Below are 22,052 nucleotides of genomic sequence, written 5' to 3'. Positions count from 1 at the left end.
ACATTTGTTTATAGAAATATTATTTAAAATCCCCACCCAACTGTCCATCCGTTGATGAACATCTAAATACAATGTACTCTAACCATCCAATAGAATATTATTCAGCAGAAGGAAATCTGGTGATGAAACATACGTCAATGTAAATGAATATTAGATGCATTATGCTAAGTGAAAAAGCCTTACACAGGAGGTCGCATATTATTTGTCACCATTTAGTATGAAATATCCATGGAAGGAAAATTCATACAAATCTAAAGCAAATTAGTGGTTGGGAATAATTAGGACAAAAGGAGAAACTAACTGGAAGTCTAAATATGTTCAGGTTTCCTTTTGGAATTAAGACAATATTTAATATTAGATATAAATGACCTTTGGATAACAATGTGAATGTATTAAATGCAACCAAACCCTGAAATGGCTAATTGGTTAATTCTATGATACATTATATAAAACAATGTTTTTGTGCTGTGGGATAACCTTTCTGTATGCTGTGAATATGTTTTATTACCATTGGTTAATAAAGAGCTACTTTCGCTTATTGCAAGGCAGAATAGAACCAAGCAGGAAATCCAAACATAGATACAAAAAGAAGAAGGGTGGAGACAGAGGAAACACCAGCCAGCTGCCCAAGAAGCAAGATGCCAGTAGAGTGGTAATGCCACATACATGTGGCAATACATAGGTTAATAGAAATGGGTTAATTTAAATGTAAGCACTAGTTAGTAATAAGCCTGAAGTATTAGGCCAAGCGGTTCATAATTAATATTAAGTCTCTGAGTGACTATTTAGAAGTGGCTGTAGCACCCAGGGGAGGGGCAGACAACACAAAAAAAGCCTCTGTTTACATTTTTGCTTATTTCTAAATCAAAATTTTAAGTTTGTATATGTTTATAATAGACAGCATAATGGCTTAATACTTGTATAACTTATGAAAGATTAATTCAGTCTATTTAATATGCTACCTACCAATTTTGTCATTTTGTGCAAAGAATGCTTCAAATCCGTTGTCTTAAAAAATTTTTAAGTATACAATACATTGTTATTAACATAATTCCCATCTAATACAAAAAACGTCTTGATTTATTCCTCCAGTCTGATACGTTTTATCTTATTATCAAATCTCCCAGTTGTAGACATAAGTTTCTGGCCTGCCTGGTCCCACAGCTGTTCAATCCCAAATAAACACACAAATGCTTACATTAATTATAAGCTGGACTATTACCTCAGGGTTATTATTAACTAGCTCTAACAACTTAAATTAACCCATACTTCTTGTCTATGTTTAGCCATGTGGCTTGGTACCTTACTCAGTGAGTCATTCTTATCTTTCTTCCTCTGTGTCTAGCTAGTGACTGACTCTATGCCTTTCTTCTCAGAATTCTCTTAGCCTGGTCTCCCTGTCTATACTTCCTGTCTGGCTACTGGCCAATCAGAGTTTTATTAAACTAAGACAAGTGACAAATCTTTACAGTATACAAGAGCATTATCCCGCAGCACACAGTCTTGTCTTTATCTTTATTTCATAACAAAGGCCTTCAATAGGCCACCACTGAGTATGATACGGGCTGTGGCCTTTGCTATATGACACTGTTGTGTTAGGGTACAGCACATCTATATCTAAGTTATTAAAAACAATTATCATGAAAGAATGTTAAAGTTCGTTAAATGTTTCTCTGCATCTATTGATGAGATTTTTCACACAACAAAAAAAAATTCAAAATTTACTGTAAAATTGCAAAATCCCACAACAATAATAAAATGCTAAGTAGAGCAAAACAAAAGTTTTTGTGCTATCTGTAAAAAATCGAATGGATCACCTTCCTGACTTCCATTCTATCATATTATAAGGTAACACACAGAGATTAAAGGATATTGTAGTTTGTGTTGCCTAGCCCTCATCTCAAGAAAACTGAAATTACTCAGGTGGCTTTGATTGAGTTCATCTCACTTTGTTCTCTATACAGCACAAATATGTTAGGTTTTTGTTTGCTTTAATAATATTTTCATTATTTTTTGGAGAAATTTTACACAGTGGGCTTTAATTATTTTCACACACATCTTCCCCAGCACTTCCTTAAACGTACCCTCTCCACCCTCATATCTCTCTACACCCACCTTTTTTGTTTGTCTTTTTTTTTAACTCCCATTGAGTCTAATTTGTTGCTCAATTATTCTTGGGGCCTGCCCCAGAATGTTGTCACACCATTAAAGAAAAATGACTCTCTCTCTTTTTGCTAGTAGCTACCAAATGCCAATAGCTCTGTAGCTGCTAGGGGTGGGAGTTAAGGACCGCCTCCCTGCTCCATGCTGAGACTGGCTTGAGCTGGCACAGGTGTTGTGCATCTTGTCATAATTGCTCCAAGTTTATATATGCACTTGCCCTGTTGTGTCTGGAAAATAACAGTTCCTTGAAGTTGTCCACCACCTATCACTCTTATAACCTATCACTCTTATAATCTTTTAACTCCCTATTGCTCAAAGATTACTGATCCTATTTGATCCAAATGTTTTATCAGAGTACTTTATGCTACCAGTCTCCAGTATATAACTCAGAGATTGGGCTGAGAAGAAGCATACAGAATATCAAAGAATGAGAAAATTATCTGGACTTTAAGTAAACAATATTTAAAAACTGCTGCTAAACCAAAATTGCTAGGAAGTGTTTGCAGAATGTCTTATAATAGCCCCAGACTAAAAGGAAAGTCCACCATACGTTATATTAAGCATCAAGGAGTGTATGCAGCAAAATAAGAATTTGCATTGAACTGACTTTTAACATTCTACAGCTGTAGAAGAGTTAAAAATAGGTTGTTACAAAGAGTAGCAAAAATACATGGTGAATGTTCTAAGTTTTATAAATAGAAATTGTTTCACAGCTAATATAGAGTGAAATCTTGAACTTACAGATCATCCAACTGGAACTTTATTTTTAGGCTTGGAAAAAGTTAATTTCTGAGTAACTTCGTTCATGTTGAAAACTAATGTACTTATGTCTATTATAAATCCATTTAATCTTTTTGAGAAAATAGTCTTAATTAAAGAGTGTAGGATTTCAAAAGAAGGAACTCCTCATGTACAAAATTTGAAGCAACAAGTTATCCTTTACCAATCACAATACATAATGAATAAAATACATATTCCATTTTCCCCAATTTCAAAATAAAGGCACCACAAATTACCACAAAAGCTTCAGTATCCAAGGCAAATATTTGCCATTTCTCATGCCATGATCTTTGTCTGAAATATTCACCTTTCTCTATATATGTGTGTGTATAAATATATAATACATTTAGAATATATTGCCTGGCGGTGGTGGCGCACACCTTTAATCCCAGCACTCGGGAGGCAGAGGCAGGTGGATCTCTCTGAGTTCGAGGCCAGCCTGGTCTACAAGAGCTAGTTCCAGGACAGGAACCAAAAGCTACAGAGAAACCCTGTCTCAAAAAATCCAAAAAAATAAAAAATAAAAAAATAAAATAAAATATATGTGGGGAGAGGTTATAGAGAAGTGCAGCTTTTCTGAAGGAAGCATGTCACTAAGAACAGGCTTTGAGAGTTTAAAGTTTTACCCTATTTCTGGTTCACTCTGTTTTTCAAGCTAGTAGTTAAGGATGTGAACTCTCAGCTTCCTGCCCAGGCCACCACACTTGATGCCCTGCTTCCCCACCATGATGAATTAAAGTTTTCCCATGTCCTTTTGTAACTCATTTTGTCAGATCTATGTCACATTTGCTTTTCCATGGCTGTTGAAGGACATCTTGGTTGCTTCCAAGTCTTATAAATTTTAACAAACTCTTATATAAATATTTGCATTTACTAGGCTTCATCAAGAAACTATATGATTTTGGCTATTTTATTGATAGGAAAATCTTTTTTCCTGGTTTCATGTCCTTATTCATTATTAATCTCGTGTGGCTTTCTGTTTCTTTGATATTCATTCTCACTAGTTTCTGTATTTTAGGAAATTGTCCACTTTTTTATATTAGTCAAATTTAGACATGGAATCATTGATGAAAGTTGTCTATGATCCTTTTCTAGCTGTGGTATTAGTTACAGTTGTTCCTCTTTCACTTAGTGTTAAGAAAAAAATAAGAAGGGCAGTTTGGCTGGCACAGGGAAGTCCAATTAGCTCAAATCAAACCAAATCAAAATGCCCATCATTTTATTAAGTACAGTGCTCTTGGGTGGCTGAGCACATGGAGGGGAAACAGGACAGCAGGGAGCCCATGCAAGTCTGGAACCACACGTTTCTTCTCTGGGAGCACACTTAAATACCCTATGGTATTCATAGTGACTATGAAAGCATGTGCAGGAGCTGTGTAAGGCAGACAATCTCAGTATGGAGGACTGGGAGTGACACTGTAGTCCTCAGCCACAGCTGAGCAGCTATTAGAGCGGGAATGCTGCTGGGAAGTGGAGTCAGCTTGCTTTTTTGTTTTGTTCTGCTCTGGTTTTTGGAGACAGAGTTTCTTCATATTGCTTGGGAGCCTATCCTGGAACCAGCTCTGGTAGACCAAGCTGGTCTTGAACTCATAGAGATCCGCCTGCCTCTGCCTCCCAAGTGCTGGGATTAAAGCCACGTGCCACCACCACCCATTGAGTCAGTTTTCTTTAATGGTGTTATACCTGATATATTAACTAAACTCCACGGTAGGTCCCATGCTCAGGAGTAGTTGACCCAATGTATTAAAAAGGAAGACACAATGTGTAGAAAGAAAGAAAGAAAGAAAGAGAGAGAAAGAGAAAGAGAATGGGAAGATGGGTAGGTAAGGAGGTAGGGGTGGAGCTTAAAGGAATTGTGAAGAAGTGGTAAATATGATAAAAATATACTGTATGAAATTCTCAAAGAATTAATAAAACCATTTTTGAAACTTTAAGAGAAATTTTAAGATTATAACTTAATTGCATCATTTCTCCCTTTCTTTTGTCACTCCAAATCCTCCCATGTATTCTGTCATGTTCTCTTTTAAATTCATGACTTCATTTTTTATTGTTGTTGCATACATAAATATATATGTATATGCATATGGAAATATATGTAGGTATATTCCTAAATACACAAATACAACCTGCTCAGTCTGTATGTTACTTGTATGTTATAAGGGCTGATTTGTATGTGGTATCAAGTATTGGCTAACCAGTTGGTGTGCTCTTTCCTGAGGAAGATCATTTTTTCTACTCACAGGATTGCTGGTTTGCGTATGGTTCTTTGTATAGAGTTGAGAATCTCTTGTGCTTCCCCCAACCCCCAGTCCACATTAGCATGTCTATTGTTGTTCTTGTTCAGGTCAAGTTTAGGAAGTCATCATCACGTTGGTAAGACTTTATTGGCATAGCTTCTGACATTCCTAGGAAGCCAGTCTCACAACAAACTCCCCGTTTTGCTGATTCTTAGAATTTTTCCACACCCTCTTCCACAATGATACTCCGAGTCTTGGGAGCAGGACTTATAGTGTAGAAGTATTACTTGGGACTTGGCTCTCTAACTGCATTTTGGCCACGTGTGGTTTTCTATAGTCATATCTGTCTCTTACAAAGAAATTTTTTGATGAGAGGTGAGGACTATACTTAACCTGCGGTTGTAAGGACAGATATTTGGAATGTAGCTAGGTAGTATACTGATTTAGTAAAGTGGTAGTTGTAGGTTCTACTCCAAGATGTATGATTTTACTAACATTAAGGAATTAGCGCTAGGCTTCCAGTACAAGACATAATTTAGCACTTGTAGAGTGGGTCTTAAGTCCAACTAGAGGATTTTTGGTTTCAGAGAAGGTAGGCATGCCATTACTGCATCTGGTCATTGATGTGGCTCGTAGGTGTCATAGGTGGTTTCATCTGTCAGTTGCCTCCCTTGTTTGGAAGAGTGCATGATGCCTTCTGGTACCATGAAAGTTAGCTCTCAGGGAGAAGTCTTTCAGGTCAGTTCCAGCTTAGGGTCTCTTGGTTCTGTGTTTCAAGTTCATGGTGTCGAAGCAATAAGAATTTACCTTCCACCTCTGGGGGCCAACCAAAGACAATAGCAAGAGGCTTTAATGTTTTTGGAAGTCTATTGGGCAACCCTAGCAAAAACTAAAAAGAGTACTTCTCATGTTTGCAAAGGCTTTCTTAGTTAGGCTTTCTATTTCTGTGAAGAGCCATCATGACCACAGCAATCCTTATTAAGGAAAACATTTAATTGAGGTGATGGCTTACAGTTTCAGAGGTTCAGTCCATTATCATCATGGTGGGACATGGTGGTGTACAGGCAGACATGGTGCTGCAGAGGTAGCTAAGAGTTTTACATCTGCAGGCAACAAATTGGACTATGACACTTGGCGATATGTTGAGCATAGGAGACCTCGAAGTCCACTCCCACAGTGGCGCACCGCCTCCAACAAGGCCATACCTCCTAATAGTGCCACTCCCTTGAGATTATGGAGGCCAATTACATTCAAACTGCTACAATGGGAAAAGTTTGTTTAAACCATCTATGTATATTTTTACAGCATTGCATATATTATAGGCGTTTGGGGTACATGGGTGAGGGTATGATTCCTTACAAAATTTTGACATCTTTACTCTTGTTTTACCTCCTTCTAGCCTGTACTTACCTCCTTCCACATCCCTGATTATAGTCCCCCATTTATCCTACCCTTAATATCAATTGTACCCTGCTATTATCCTATTTATTACAGCCTTACCCCACCCTGGCTTTACTCCCTTTTTACTCACCTGATTTCTGAAATTACTCCAGGATATATATTTATATTTAAGGACTTGGAGCTAGGATCCCCCAATAAGAGTGAACATATGACTTTTTTTTCCAGGTTTGGGTTACCCCACTCAATAAACTTTCTAGTTCCATTTACCCAAATTTTTTTCATGATTTAATTTCTCTTTACAGCTTCATGGTATTCCATAGTATGTAGGTACTACATTTTCATTCCATTTATCAGTTGAAGGGCATTTAGGTAGTTTTCATTTCCCAGCTCCTGGGAACAGAGCAGTAATGAACATGTCTGAACAGGTATCTATGGAATAGTTTGCTGAGTCCTCTAGGCATGTAACAAGGAGTGGTGTAGCTTAGTCATACGGTGGATTTGTTTTTCTCTTTTAGTAATGCTCCAAACAGATTTCCAGAGTGGCTGAACACATTTGCAATCTCCCCAACAGTGAATGTGGCCTTTCCCCCCACATCCTCCATAGCTTTTGATGTCCATTGTTTTGCGCATCTTGCCAATCTGACCTAGATGAAATCTCAAAGTTGCTTTGATTTCCATTTAATAGTTTTGGATGATCATTTTATTATACACACACACACACACACACACACACACACACACACACACAAATAGTGATAAAAGGGGCCATGAGTGTTAAAAGAGAACAAAGAGAAGTATATGGGGTATTTGGAGGGGGGAAGGGAAGGGAAAACTTACGTAATTATATTATAATCTCAAAATAATAATGAAAAGGTTCTCAGATCAATAGCTTAAAGCACCTTAGGTCCTAATAAAAACAAAAATAAGACAAACTAAAAAAAATAAGTAGACAGCCATAAAGGACAATGTGAAGAAATATTAGTATTTTTCAAAGGCCCCCACCATTTTTTATTCTATTGAGTTGCTCACATGATTTCTCTGCTTGAGTCCATTTATGTGAAAAACTATATTTATTGATTTACACATGTTGAACCATCCAAACATGTCTGTAATAAAGCCAACTTAATCCTAAAGAATCGTCTATCTTTTATTATATTTTAATACATTTTTCCATTGACAAATCTTTAAGTGTGTATAATGTGTTGTGGTTACTCTCACCCCTTTTCTCTATCATCTACCTTTTACCACTTTCAAAGGCTTTGCTCGTCTACAAGTCCCGTTCTCACATTCATGTTGTTGTGTTGTTGTTGTCTTGTGACTCACTGAGTTTAATCAGGTCCATCTGTGTAAGGAGGATATCTAGCTATCCATTGGAGCCTGGTGGCTTACCTGTGGGTGTGTGACTGAAAACAATGACTACCTCTCCCCTCCCCTGGATCACCAGTAGCCAACAGCTCTTCCTGCTGAGCAGGCCTCAAATTCAATCAGAGTGGGTGGCAACCTCTATAATAATTATGTCTTTTGCTGGGCGGTGGTGGCGCACGCCTTTAATCCCAGCACTCGGGAGGCAGAGGCAGGCAGATCTCTGTGAGTTCGAGGCCAGCCTGGTCTACAAGAGCTAGTTCCAGGAGAGGAACCAAAAAGTTATGGAGAAACCCTGTCTCGAAAATAAAAAAATAAATAAATAAATAATTATGTCTTTATTGTGCAACTGAGAATATCTTGTCTGGTTTTTTGGTAGTGTAGCTTATAGGGATCACAGCTGGGTAAGATCATTGATGCTTTTGCTCACTCAGCAGCCTTCATAGCACCTTTCAGCACTATGAAAAGCTAGCCAGAAAGAAGAGTCTCCAACTGAATTCCCTTTGATTTCTTTACATGTTTAAATAAATATCTGAGAATCATCAATGGTAGGGTTTATCAAGTGTTCTGGTGGGAAATGAAGAGTAATTGCAAGAACCCATTTGTAGGCCTCTTTGGCCTCCCTACCAACTCATAAATATTTATCTCACAAAATCTTCAAGCTAGACAAACCTTTATCCAAACCAACCAAAAGGCAGAGAGAGAATATCCAAATTAACAAAATCAGAAATGAAAGAGGGGACATAACAACAGACATGGAGGAAATCCAATTAGATCATATTTCAAAAACCTGTACTCCCCAAAATTGAATAAATTAAAGGAAATGGAAAATTTTCTGGATAAATATGACTTACCAAAATTAAATCAAGACCAAATGAGCAAATTAAATAGACTTATAACTGCTAAAGAAATATAAACAAAACCTAAATATCAATGAGGACATAGTAAAAGACAAGATCTCCTGAGTAAATCGGGAGCATGGGGACCATAGGAGAAGGTAGAAGAGGAGGGGAAAGGAAGGGAAGGGAGCAGAGAAAAATGTATATATCAATAAAATCAATAAAAAAGGTTTGTCAAAAGTCTTCCAACCAAAAAAGGCCCAGGACCAGATGATTTCAGATTTTCATAGAAGAACCAATACCAATACTCCTCAAATTGTGCCACATAATAGAAACAGAAGAAACATTGCCAAACTCTTTTTATGAGGCTATAATTACTATGATACCCAAACCATACTAGGACATTAGTAAGAAAGAGATTTACAGATCAATCTCACTCATGAACACTGATGCAAAAATACTCAATAAAATACTGGCAAAACAAATCTAAGAACACAGCAGAAAAATCATTCACCATGATCAAGTCAGCTTCATCCCAGAGATGTAGGGATGGTTCACATATGAAAATCTGTCACTGTAATCCATCATATAAACAAACTGATTTATATGATTATCTCATTAGATGCTGAAAAAGACTTCAACAAAATACAACATCCCTTCATGATAAAGGTCTTGGAGACTGAGGAATGGATAAGGAAAAATGTGGTACATTTATACAATGAAGTACTACACAGCAGGAAAAAATAATGACATCTTGAAATTTGCAGGCAAATGGATGGATCTAGAAAACATCATATTGAGTGAGGTAACCCAGACCCAGAAAGACAATTATCACATGTACTCACTCATAAGTGGCTTTTAGACATAAAGTAAAGAAAAAACAGCCTACAATTCACAATTCCAGAGAACCTAGACAAAAAAGAGGACATACATAAATCTAATCAACATGGGAAGTAGAAAAAGACAAGATCTCCTGAGTAAATTGGGAGCATGGGGACCATGAGGGAAGGTAGAAGGGGAGGGGAGCAGACAAAAATATATAGCTCAATAAAAACAAAATATAAAAAAGTCACACACTATTTCTTAATAATCCAGTGATTTAGGCACATCTTTATCCAGCCATATGCTCTCTTCCTTCTAGCTCTGTCTGACTTTTTCAGAACCCCTTTGTTTTGGTCAACTCCCCCCCCCCCCTACCGCATTGTCACTTTAATTCCTCCTCATCATCCTTGCCTGAACCTTTCCAGCTCCAGTATTGCTCCTTTCTACTTTCATGTACTGTGTACTCGGCTAACCTTCCTTCCTTCCAGCATTCTTCACCACAGTGGCCCCGTTCTAGTGTTCTGGCTTCTTCAAGTACTCAAAGTTAAACACTTTGAAGACTATAAGTGAATATCCACACATGAGAAAGAATGTGTGGTGTTTGTCGTTATGTGACTGGATTACCCCTGCCAATTTTCTAAATAAGGACAATTGAAAGTTGAGGTCTTATGAAATTAAAAGGCTCTATACAGCAAAGGAAACAGTTGAGTGAAGAGATAGCTTACAGAATGGGAGAAAACACAATTTAAAAAATGGAGCTATTAAACCCAAAAGAGAGTTCTCAAAAGAAGGAATACAAATGTCTATCAAGTACTTTAAAAATATGTTCAACATTCTTAGTCATTGTGGAAATGCAAAATGACTACTTTGAGATTCCATGCCACCCAAATCAGAATGGCAATCATTGAGAAATCAAGACAGCAAATGTGGGAGAGAATATGGGAAAGAAAGAACTCCTCCTCACTGTTGGTAAGAATGGAAATTGATATTGCCTCCATGGGAAGCAGTGTGAAGCTACTCAACAAGCTAGAAATAAAATTACCATGTGAACCAGACATATAGCTACTAAAGGACTCTATATTTTACTATTGAAATATATGATTATCCGTGTTTATTGATGCACTATTCACAACGTCTAGGAAATAAAACAAACCTCAGTGTCCAACTGATGAATCAGTAATGAAAATGTCGTGTGTACACACACTGGAACTTTTCTTATGAGAATATTTTTTGTGTGATCATGAATTTGCTTTCTAGTATTTTTTTAGAACTGTTGCTTCAGTGTTCATTAGAGAAATTGGCCTATAATCTTTTTCTAGTCTTTAATTATTCTTTTAGAACTTCATACATAGATACAATGTATTTTGATTATATCCACTACCCACTCCCATCTCCACAAACCACCACCACTTCTCCCTCAACTTCATGTTCTCTCTCTCTCTCTCTCTCTCTCTCTCTCTCTTTTTTTTTTTTTTAGTCTACTGAGTCCAATTAGTGCTTTCATATGAACATGGATGTAGGACCTTCCATTGACACATGGGCAAGCTTTCCGGAGCCACAGCCTCAAGAAAATATATTCTTGCTTCCCAGCAAACATAAAAATGTCTGTAGTCCCTCTGCTAAATATAGGGTTTCATGAGCCTCTCCGCAGTCCATTTTGAAATTGTCAGGTTTTAGCATCAGGACAATACTGGCTTAATAGAAAAGTTTTGAAGTGTTCTTTCCGTATCTATTTTATGGGTCAATTTGACAAATGTTCCTGCTGTTCTTTGAAGATCTAGTGTAATTTGGTGCTGAATCAATATGTACTAGGACTTTGATTTTTTAAAGAGGGTTGGGAGAATTTTTTTCTCATTAAACTTGTTTTAATGGGTCTCAAAATTCTGTGACAGATTTTTGGTCAAGTTGTTTCCATTAAAAAGTACTGATTTTGAAAACTAATAACTTAAAACTGCCACACACACACAAAAAAAAAATGGTCCACAAAACATTCTCCTTTCCTTCTGAAGGTTTTACGATGCATTGTTATCATTAACCAGTCTATTAAACTATTAAACTTAAATGGCCAATTGAGACAAACAGTTCTGAGACCTTCTTCCACCACTGATTAAGACTGGGGTGGCAGGTGTTAGGGATAATATTCATTTAGCCTTCTGACCTTTCTGGGCAGACTTGGTGACCTTGCCAGCTCCAGCAGCCTTCTTGTCCACAGCTGTGATGACACCCACAGCAACTGTCTGCCTCACGTCACGAACAGCAAAACGACCCAGTGGAGGATAGTCAGAGAAGCTCTCGACACACATGGGCTTGCCAGGAACCATATCAACAATGGCCACATCACCAGATTTCAAGAATTTCGGGCCATCTTCCAGCTTCTTGCCAGGACTATCAATCTTTAAGCTCAGCAAACTTGCATGTTATTTTACATACCAATCCCAGTTCCCACTCCCTTCCCTCCTCCCATTTCCCCCACCCCACCCCCACCCCATCCAGTCCTCAGAGAGGGTAAGGCACATTACTTTGAAGAAAGTTCAAGGCCCTCCCTACTACGCTGAGCAAGATATCCATCCAAAGAGAATGGGTTTCCAAAAAGCCAGTAAAAGCAATAAGAATAAATCCTGCTACCACTGCCAGAGGCCCCACAGTCTGCCCTAGCCATACAACTGCCACCAAGATTCAGAGGGACTAGTTTGGTCCTATTCTGGTTCCTTTCTGAGGGTATGGGATAGTTGAGATAGAGGAAGGACAGAGATGAGAGCAAGGAAAAAGGCTTGATTTTGATTGAGAGAGCCATTATGGGGCTAGCAAGAAACCTGGCACTAGAGAAATTCCCAGGAATCCAGAAAGATGACCCCAGATAAGACCCTAAGCAATAAAGGAGATGATGCCCGAACTGGCCTTGCCATGTAGTCAGATTGATGATTATCTTAAATGCCACCATAAAACCTTTATCTAGCAACTGATGGAAACAGAGGTAGAGGACCGCAGCGGAGCACTGGGCTGAGTTCTCAAACTCCAGTTGAAGAGTGGGAAATGTGAAAATATGAGCAAAAGGTCAAGACCATGATGGGGACACCCACTGAAACAGTCTACCTGAGCTAATGGGAACTCACCAACTCGAGCCAGACAGAAAAGTTACATACCTACTTACTCCAAGAAGGAAGAACCAGGGCACAGTTAAAATCAGATTAAAGCAAAACTCAAGTTCAGAGGTATAAATAGTTCAATTTCTGATACTGGGACCCTTGGAATAAGGTAAGGTTCTGTTAAAACATTTGAAAATCCGGTAAGCTAAATTATTTTTTAAAAACCAGAATTACTACACTGATACCTAATTTAAATAAAGGCACAACAGAAAAACAAAATTATAGATAATCTCCCTGATGAACATAGATGCAAAGAAGTAACTTCTTGGATTTTGTCTAACCATAATATAATAAAGGTAGAAGTTAACAGCAACAGAAATCGCAGAAAATACACCCAGTCATGGAGACTGAACAATATTTATAGGATAATGAATGAATCATGAAAGATATAAAATGTTTAAATTCAATTAAATGAAAAATATAAAAACAAAACACAAAAATCTATAGGATATAATTAACCTAGTGCTAAAAAAAATCAGAAGGAACTAAAATATTCAAGTTAATAATGTACATTGAGATCCTAGAAAAATAAGAATAAACAGTACCCCCAAAACAATATAAAGGGATAAATAATCAAGATCAGAGCAGAAACTAATGATATAGAAATGAAAAAATACAAAAATAAATCAAAGAGTTTGTCCTCTAAAATATTAACAAGGTTGAGAAAATATTTACTATATTAAACAAAAGGATGAGATTGAAGATCATACCAATAAAATTAGGGATGGAAAAGGAGATATTACAACAGATACAAAAGAAACATTTCATAAACCTATTGTCTACCAAACTGGAAAACATAAAAATAGATTATCAGTGCATATTTACTATCAAAGTCAAACCAGAAGAAATAAAAATTTAAACAGACTCATCACAACTAATGAGAGTAAAATGATTCAAATAAAATTTTAAAAGCCCTTCTCCAGATGGATTCTTTGCAGAATCTTAACAGATGTTTTAATTAAGAAGTACAACTGGTACTTCTTAATTTATTTTACAAAATAAGAAAGAAATGAGTGATTCTAAATTATTTTTTACCAACTATGCAAGAAAATTAGTAAAAAGAATTTTAGAAATTCCTCCAAACCACACAATTATAAATATTGTCATATTTAAAATGCTTGAAAAACTTGAAGTAGTGGAAAAGCAGTTTTCTTTTGGCAACAGAAAAACAGAAACACAACAACAGTTTACTAAATTGTCTTTAGAATTCAAATATGTACTGTTCTGTATTTGTTTGTTTTGATTTTGAAATATCAGATATTAATTTGGAATAAGGTTACTTTTTAAAACTCAGAATTACATTGATACCTAATCTAGATAGGGGCACAACAGAAAAAGAAACTTATAGAATAATCTCCCTGATGAACATAGATGCAAAAAAATCCCAATATTAATCATCATAGGACCAAACTAAGCCCTCTGAATGTGGCCACAGTTGTACGGCTGGGGCAGACTGTGGGGCCACTGGTGGTGAGACCAGGATTCATCCCTACTGCTTGTACTGGCTTTTCAGACCCAATTCTCTCTGGAGGGATGCCTTGCTCAGCCTAGATATAGTGGGGAGGGCCTTGGGCCTGCCTCAAAGCAATGTTACAGACTTTGCTGACTCCCCATGGGAATCCTTACCCTCTCTGAGGCATGGATGTGGGGGGGGTGGAAATGGGAGAAAGTGAAGGGAACAGGAGGAGGGGAGAGTGGGAAATGGATTTGGCATGTTTAAAAAGAAAAGATAGTTTTTTTAAAAAAAATACATTTTTAAAATCTCCCAATAAAATTCTTGAGAACTGAATTCAAAAAACATAAAAAAACAAATCCACTGTAATTCAGGAATGGTTCAATATACATAAATCAATAAATGTAACCTCTCAATAAGCAGACTCAGAGACAGAAACTACATAATCATCTTATTAGATGAAGAAAAGACCTTAGACAAAATCCAACATTGTTTCATGATAAAAAAAATTAAAAAGCTCTGGAGAATCTAGGCATACAGCAGCTATATCTGAACATACAAAAAACAATACACAACAAGCCTACAGCCAACACCATACCAAATGGAGAAAATCCTGAAGTATTTCCACTAAATCAGGAGCAAGAAAATGTCTACTCTCTCCATTCATGTTCAGTGTAGTGCTTCAAGACTTAGCTACAGTAATAAGGCATGTGAACAAGATAACACTGATACAAATAAGAAACAAAAAAATAAAAGTATACTTATTTGCAGAGTATATTATTCTATGCAATAAACACCTGAAAAACAACACCAGAAAAATCTCTACAGCTGCTAAAGACTTTCTAAAAAATTATAGGCTACAAAAATTAATACAAAAATTACAAGCTTTCCTATATACCAATGGCAAATAAACTGAGAAAGAAACCAGAGAAATAATCTCATTCGCGATAACTTCAAAAAATACCTGTAATAAACCTAACCAAGAAAGTTAAAGACATATCAGATGAAAATTTGAAAATGCTGATAAAAGAAATTAAAGATGACACCAGAAAATAGAAAGCCCTCCTATGCTTATATATTTGTAGGTTTTGTATTGTGAAAATACCCATTCTACCAAAAACAGTCTACTAATTCAATGCAATATCAATCAAAATTGCAACCCAATCCTTCCTATAAATTGAAAAAAATCTTAAAATTCGTATGAAAACACAAAAGACCCATGTTAACCAAGACACTACTGAACAATAAAAATATTGCTGAAGCTATCATCATATCTAATTTCAAGTTATAAAAAGACAGTATAGTATATAATAAGTATATATCATGTATGAGTATAATAAAAAACAGACATTTATCAATGAAATAGAATTGAAGACTTGAAAACACAGATATAAGCCCATGCCCCTACAGCTACCTTTCATTTTACAAAGAGGCAAAAAATACATGCAGGAGACAAAAACAATATCTACAAAAAAATTGTGCTAGTCAAACTGAATAGCTTCATACAAAAGAATGGAACTAGGTCGTAGCTCTCTCTTTTCCTGCACGAAACTCAATTTCTAATGGATCAAAGACCTCCATCCAAGATCCAAAACTGTAAATCTGTTAGAAGAAAAAAAATCCAGAATAGGTTTCAACTCTTGAACGTAGGAAAGAACTTTCTGAAATGAATTCCAGTAGCACAAGCTTTCAGACTAACAATTGACAAATGGGATCTTATGAAACTAAAACGCTTCACTACAGTAATAAAATAAAATAATAATAAAAAGATATTATAAAAACAGATAGCTCTATGCTCATGCGCATATTGTCAGAACTAACTAGGAAATCAATACCAATGAACTCATACTATGAAGCCAGTTATTACCCTAATATAAAAATCAGGCAACAACGAAAAAGAAAGCTATAGACTAATTCCCTGATGAACATGGAAGCAAAATTTATCACAAAATATTTCAAAACTAAATTCAAGAACACATAAAGAAGATCATACATCACAGAGAAGCAGGTTTCATTCAAGAGATCCGGACTGAACTCCCAAGGTCCCAATGAGGAGCAGAAGGAGGGAGAACATGAGCAAAGAAGTCGGGACCACGAGGCGTGCACCCACCCACTGAGACAGTGGAGCTGATCTACTGGGAGCTCACCAAGGCCAGCTGGACTGTGACCGAAAAAGCATGGGATAAAACCGGACTCTCTGAACATGGCAAACAATGAGGGCTGATGAGACACCAAGGACAATGGCACGGGGTTTTGATCCTACTTAATGTGCTGGCTTTTTGGAAGCCTAGCCAGTTTGGATGTTCACCTTCCTAGATATGGACGGAGGGGGGAGGACCTAGGACTTACCACAGGGCAGGGAACCCTGACTGCTCTTTGGACTGGAGAGGGAGGGGAAAAGGAGTGGGGGGAGGGGGAGAAGGGTGGGAGGAGGGGGAGAAGGGTGGGAGGAGGGGGAGGGAAATGGGAGGCTGGGAGGAGGTGGAAACTTGTTTTTTGTTTATGTTTTTTTTCTTCTTTTCTTAATAAAAAAAAAGAGAGATCCAGTGCCTGTTCAACCTACGCAAAGCAATGAAGGCCATATAAATAAAGAACAGATATCACATGATGATATCTGCGAGTGCAGAAAAACCTATGTTATGCCTTCCTGATAAAAGTCCTAATCAAATTAGGAATAGACAGAGAAACTGATAATAATAAAGGCCAGCAGGCTGAAGAGATTGCTCAGTGGTTCCCAGCATACACGTGGTGGCTCAAAACTGCTTGTAAAATACAGTTTAAGAGAGACCTGAAAAATCCCTTCAGAGAACTTAAAAAGGATACCAATAAGTGCCTGAAGTTCTAGAAAACAGGTCCAATGAACACATACAAAACATATACTGATTGGATGAGAGTTTTGGATGAGAGAATGAACAAGTGGGTGAATGAAGGGCTAGATCTCAACTTCTACTCTTCACCTTAGTCCATTAATTAACAAAATGTCAAAGTCATTAAGGGCTTCAAAAATTGTCTTTTCCAAGGATTTAAGTGAAAAACTAAGGAAACTGAGCCTTTGGGAATGGAGGGTCACATAGTAAACATAGTAAGGCAGAGTCAAGCAGGCACTAGCTCTTGATGTTATGCCTACAAGATGCCATAGTCTCTTAGCACAGAGCAGACTGAGAGCTTCTGGATTGCCTCGGCATTCTCTTGAGTTTGGACCAGGGTATCATATATGTGTAAGTACATACTACACAACTCTACTTTCTTTTCAATATTAGTCAAATGTGTAGAAAATAAAATATGCCATCTCAAACACTTTCTTTTTTTATTAAAAATTTCCACCTCCTCCCATTTCCCTCCCCCTCTCCCCTTCCTCCTCCCTCTCCAGTCCAAAGAGCAGTCAGGGTTCCCTGCCCTGTGGGAAGTCCAAGGTCCTCCCCCCTCCAGCCAGGTCTAGGAAGGTGAGCATTCAAACAGACTAGGCTCCCACAAAGCCAGTACATGCAGTAGAATCAAAACCCAGTGCCATTGTCCTTGGCTTCTCAGTCAGCCCTCATTGACAGCCACATTCAGAGAGTCCAGTTTGATCACATGCTCTGTCAGTCCCAGTCCAGCTGGCCTTGGTGAACTTTCGTTAGATCAGCCCCATTGTCTCAGTGGGCAGGTACACTTCTGGGGTCCCTGACTTCCTTGGTCATGTTCTCTCTCCTTCTGCTCCTTATTTGGACCTTGGGAGCTCAGTCCAGTGCTCCAATATGGGTCTGTCTCTATCTCCATCCATCACCAGATGAAACACTTTCAAGTATAAGTATATTTACACTGGTAGGCAATCTTTCAAAATAAGCACTGTACCCACCAGATAGCAATCCCCACCACTCCCTCTTTCTTGTCACTGATAGCCATGACTCTATTTTCTGTAACTAAGAACTTTACCATTCTGTGAATTTTATGTAAGTGTATTTTTTTTTACTTTTTAAAGTTGATTTTTATTGAGCTCTGCTCCCCTTCCTGCCTCTCCCCCCCCCCTTCCACCTTCCCCCAAGGTCCCTACGCTCCCAATTTTCTCAGGAGATGTAGTATTTTTCTACTTCCTATGTAGATTAGATCTATGTATGTCTCTCTTAGGGTCCTCATTGTTGCCTAGGTTCTCCGGGATTGTGATTTGTAAGCTAACCTACAAATTTGATTTATGTTTAAAAACCACTTATGAGTGAGTACATGTGATAATTGTCTTTCTGGGTCTGGATTACCTCACTCAAAATCATGTTTCCTAGTAAGTATATTCTTTCAATATTTGTCTTTTGTGACTGGCTCATCTATGTAATAGTTAGAGCTCATTCTATTGTCCAGACTGAATATTTTCCAGGTTGAATTAAATTTATTAAAATAATAGTGATGGTGACAATAACAGAAACAACAATAATAATGCAGACAATTCAGACTTTGAAAATTGGATTCAATTCAGGCATAGAAATAATCAATAACATTCAAAGTGAGATGAAAATGGACTTTCAAAAATACAAGAATCCAATGAGAAAATTGAGGGGAAAGACTTACAAGTATGAATGCATCAGAAAATAAGACAACAGAACAGAAGATTACATAGAACAATTAGAAGAATCAAAAATATGAAAAAATTAAAAACACAAGAAAGGAATTTGAAGGAACTTCATAACATCATGAAAAGACCGAATATATGAATTATGGGCATAGAATGAGGAAAATACAAGGCCATGGTATAGAAAAGATCTTTAACAGTATTATAGAAAAGAACCCTCCCCAAATTAAGGAAGACATAGCCATACAGATAGAAGAAGCATACAGACTACCAAATCGGATCAAAACAGAAACTCCCCACATCATATAGTTAACATACTAACTATACAGAACAAATAAAGGGTGTCAAGCTGGGAGAGAAAAACTACAAGTCACATATAGAGGACAACCCACTAAAATAATAGCTAGAAGAAGCATACAAACCATCAAATAGGAACCAAAAAGAAATTCCCCACATTATATTATAGTTAAAACTCTAACTATATAGAACAAATAGAGGGTGTTGAAATCTGGTAGGGAAAAAAGTACAAGTCACATATAAAGGAAAACCCACTAAAATAATAGCTGTCTTCTCAATAGACACTTTAAATGTCAGAAGAGCCTGTAACAGTGTACCTCAAGATCCAAAAAAAGACACAAATGCCAACATAGACTGCTTTACTCAACAAAACTTTATGTCGTAGTTGAAAAAGAAAAAAAAACTTTCCGTGATTTAAAAGGACTAAAATAATTAATGTTACCAAACCAACCCTACAGAAACCACTGGAAGCAATATTTTGAACCAGAAGGAATAAGCATACCCCAGAGAACACAAATATAAAAAGTAGCAATAAATATACTTCTTTTAATAATAACTTTTAATATAAGTAGCCTCAACTACCCACTGAAAAGGCACAGGGTAACTGAATGGATTAAGAAACAAAATTCATCTTCATGTTGTGTACTTAGACTTTATCTCACCTTCAGGGATAAATATCTCATTAGAGTAGAAGAACAGATGGAAAATGTGACCAGGAAATAAGCAGATATCACAATCCCAATATCTGGAAAAATAGCCTTCAAGTGAAATTTAATCAGAAGTGGTAAAGAAGCACAATTCATTCTGACCAAGGAAGAAATACCAAAAATATATCATAATCCTAAGCATATATGCACCAAACTCTTGTACACCCAATTTCATTAAAAAAAAGTCATAGTACTGGGCTTCATGACACAGATTAACACAACCTAATAATAGTAGGAAATTTAAATTTAGATAGCCTCCAATAGACAGGCCATATAAGCAAAATGATAAACAAGAAATATCAGAATGAAGTGACATCATATGGACATAATAGATATCTACATAGTATTTCACACGAACACAAAATATATATGTTCAACTCAACATCCAACTGATGTTTCTCTAAAATATATCACATATTGTGTCCTAATACATAAGAATTTTCAACAAAAACAAAAATATTGAAATAACTTTGTGTGTTCTATCTGACTGCAATGCTGTAAAACTTTAAGTAAATGACAAAAGATATAATATAATTTCATAGAGACTAAACAACACACTATGAAATCATTGATTATTGTAACTCAAGAGACTAGCTCTCAAGGCTACACCCAGGGTTCAGAGGAAAGATCTACAGCCAAACAAGGCTGAACTTAAGGTTTTTCTCTTTGAGGGGCACAGAATAATTTCACACACATGCTGTTCTGGTGACCCTCTTTATTATTCTGTGTATTTTTCTGTCTTCTAATTTTCTTCTAAGTTCTAATTCTTCCTAGTTCTCCTTTGTTTCAATTCTCTGTTTCAATTCTCTCTAGTTCCAATTCCTTTTGGCTTCTTTGTTCATCTAGCTTAAATAACATTTTTTTTAACAGGACACTTGAGGCAATAAGAGAAAATGTTACAAGAGTTACATCTCATTGGTCATAGCACATTCCTTGGGTAAATGAAAAGGAACCAAGCCAGTCACCATGACAACACAAGGTTTCAAGGTTCCAGATGTAAGATTGTAATCAGAGGCCAGGGGCACAGTGCCCAGTAATACAAGCTGCAGAGAAATCTGCACAGAGAATCAGGTCTTATCAGTGAAACTTGGCATGTGAAGAATTGGCCTGATTTTTTGGGGTTGCTTTGTGTTAATAACCTTAGTCAACATCAGCAACACTGATCTTGTGCATACGTGTAAAGTTTTTAACTTAAGATCCATTTACAGAAACATTCAGTCTATTTTGAACTTTCTCTGAGGTTAAAAAAAATGAGCCAATTCTTTATAGTTTGAGTAAAAGAAACAAAGCAGGCTTTTAAGTGTTTTACAGTCCTCATGGGACAAGAAATCTAGCTATGAAGCATATCCTAGTATATTTTCTATCTATCAAAATTATACAGATAAATGAGAAGTCATCTTTGTGATCATCCACAGATATATGTGTCCATAAGACTGAGATGCAGTCATGAGATTACATATGCACATGATATGAGATTACACACTACAATGCAGGTATAGGGGAGACACCATAGCTACCTTTGCACATGTGAAATTACAGACATAAGCAACAGTTTCCAGAGTTGATGATCCAGTAGGTCTTCTTCAGACAGGATTCTCCTCCATCAGAGGATCATTCCTCAGTAGATTGATATCTGAACACTAGCTGTTACCTGCTACAACTCTCATGGCCTCCAACGGTTAATTGGTCAAAGATGAAATCAAGAAATTTTTTTTAATTCCAGGAATTTAGCTGGGCAGTGGTGACACAGGCCTTTAATCCCAGTACTCAGGAGGCAGAGGTAGGCGGATCTCTGTGAGTTTGAGGCGAGCCTGATCTATAACAACTAGTTCTAAGACAGGCTCCAAAGCTATAGAGAAACCTTGTCTCTAAAAAACCAAACAAAAACAAAAAAATTCAAGAATTTAAGTGAAAATGAAAACATAAAACAACAAAATGTCTCGGATACACTAAAAATTCTCTAAAGAAAGATACCCATACCTCATACCACCTACATTTAAAAAAAATCAGAAAAATGTAACGCAAGAGTTTGAAAAGGATAAAACAAAATCTAGTAAACATGAAGAAATAATGAAAATCAGATGTGGTGGTCTGATGGAGAATGGCCTCCATTGGCTCATATATTGGAATGCTTGGTCCACACTTGGTAGACCTCTTTGGCAAGTATTAGGTATGGCCTTGTTTGAGGTGGTATGTCAGTGAGGGTAGGCTTTAAGGTTTTTAAAGCCGAGGCCATTTCCAATTTCTCTCCGCCTTTTGGTTGTCTCAACATGTAAACTCTCAGCCTCTGTTCCAGTGCCATGCC

The 22,052-nt window shown here is 36.9% G+C and overlaps 1 protein-coding gene across 1 annotated transcript in view; it reads left to right on the top strand.

The window, feature by feature from the left end:
• LOC121443113 (probable ribonuclease ZC3H12B) overlaps positions 1 to 22,052 on the top strand; it is a 142,498-nt gene that overhangs the window by 79,450 nt on the left and 40,996 nt on the right. The window lies entirely within an intron of this gene.

This window comes from Microtus oregoni, unplaced genomic scaffold (genome assembly GCF_018167655.1).
Source record: "Microtus oregoni isolate MIOR12 unplaced genomic scaffold, Mior012 000100F_ref0000014, whole genome shotgun sequence".
Lineage (NCBI taxonomy): Eukaryota > Metazoa > Chordata > Mammalia > Rodentia > Cricetidae > Microtus > Microtus oregoni.
The sequence above is the reverse complement of the archived record's forward strand: the minus strand, read 5'-3'. Positions and strand labels throughout refer to the sequence as shown.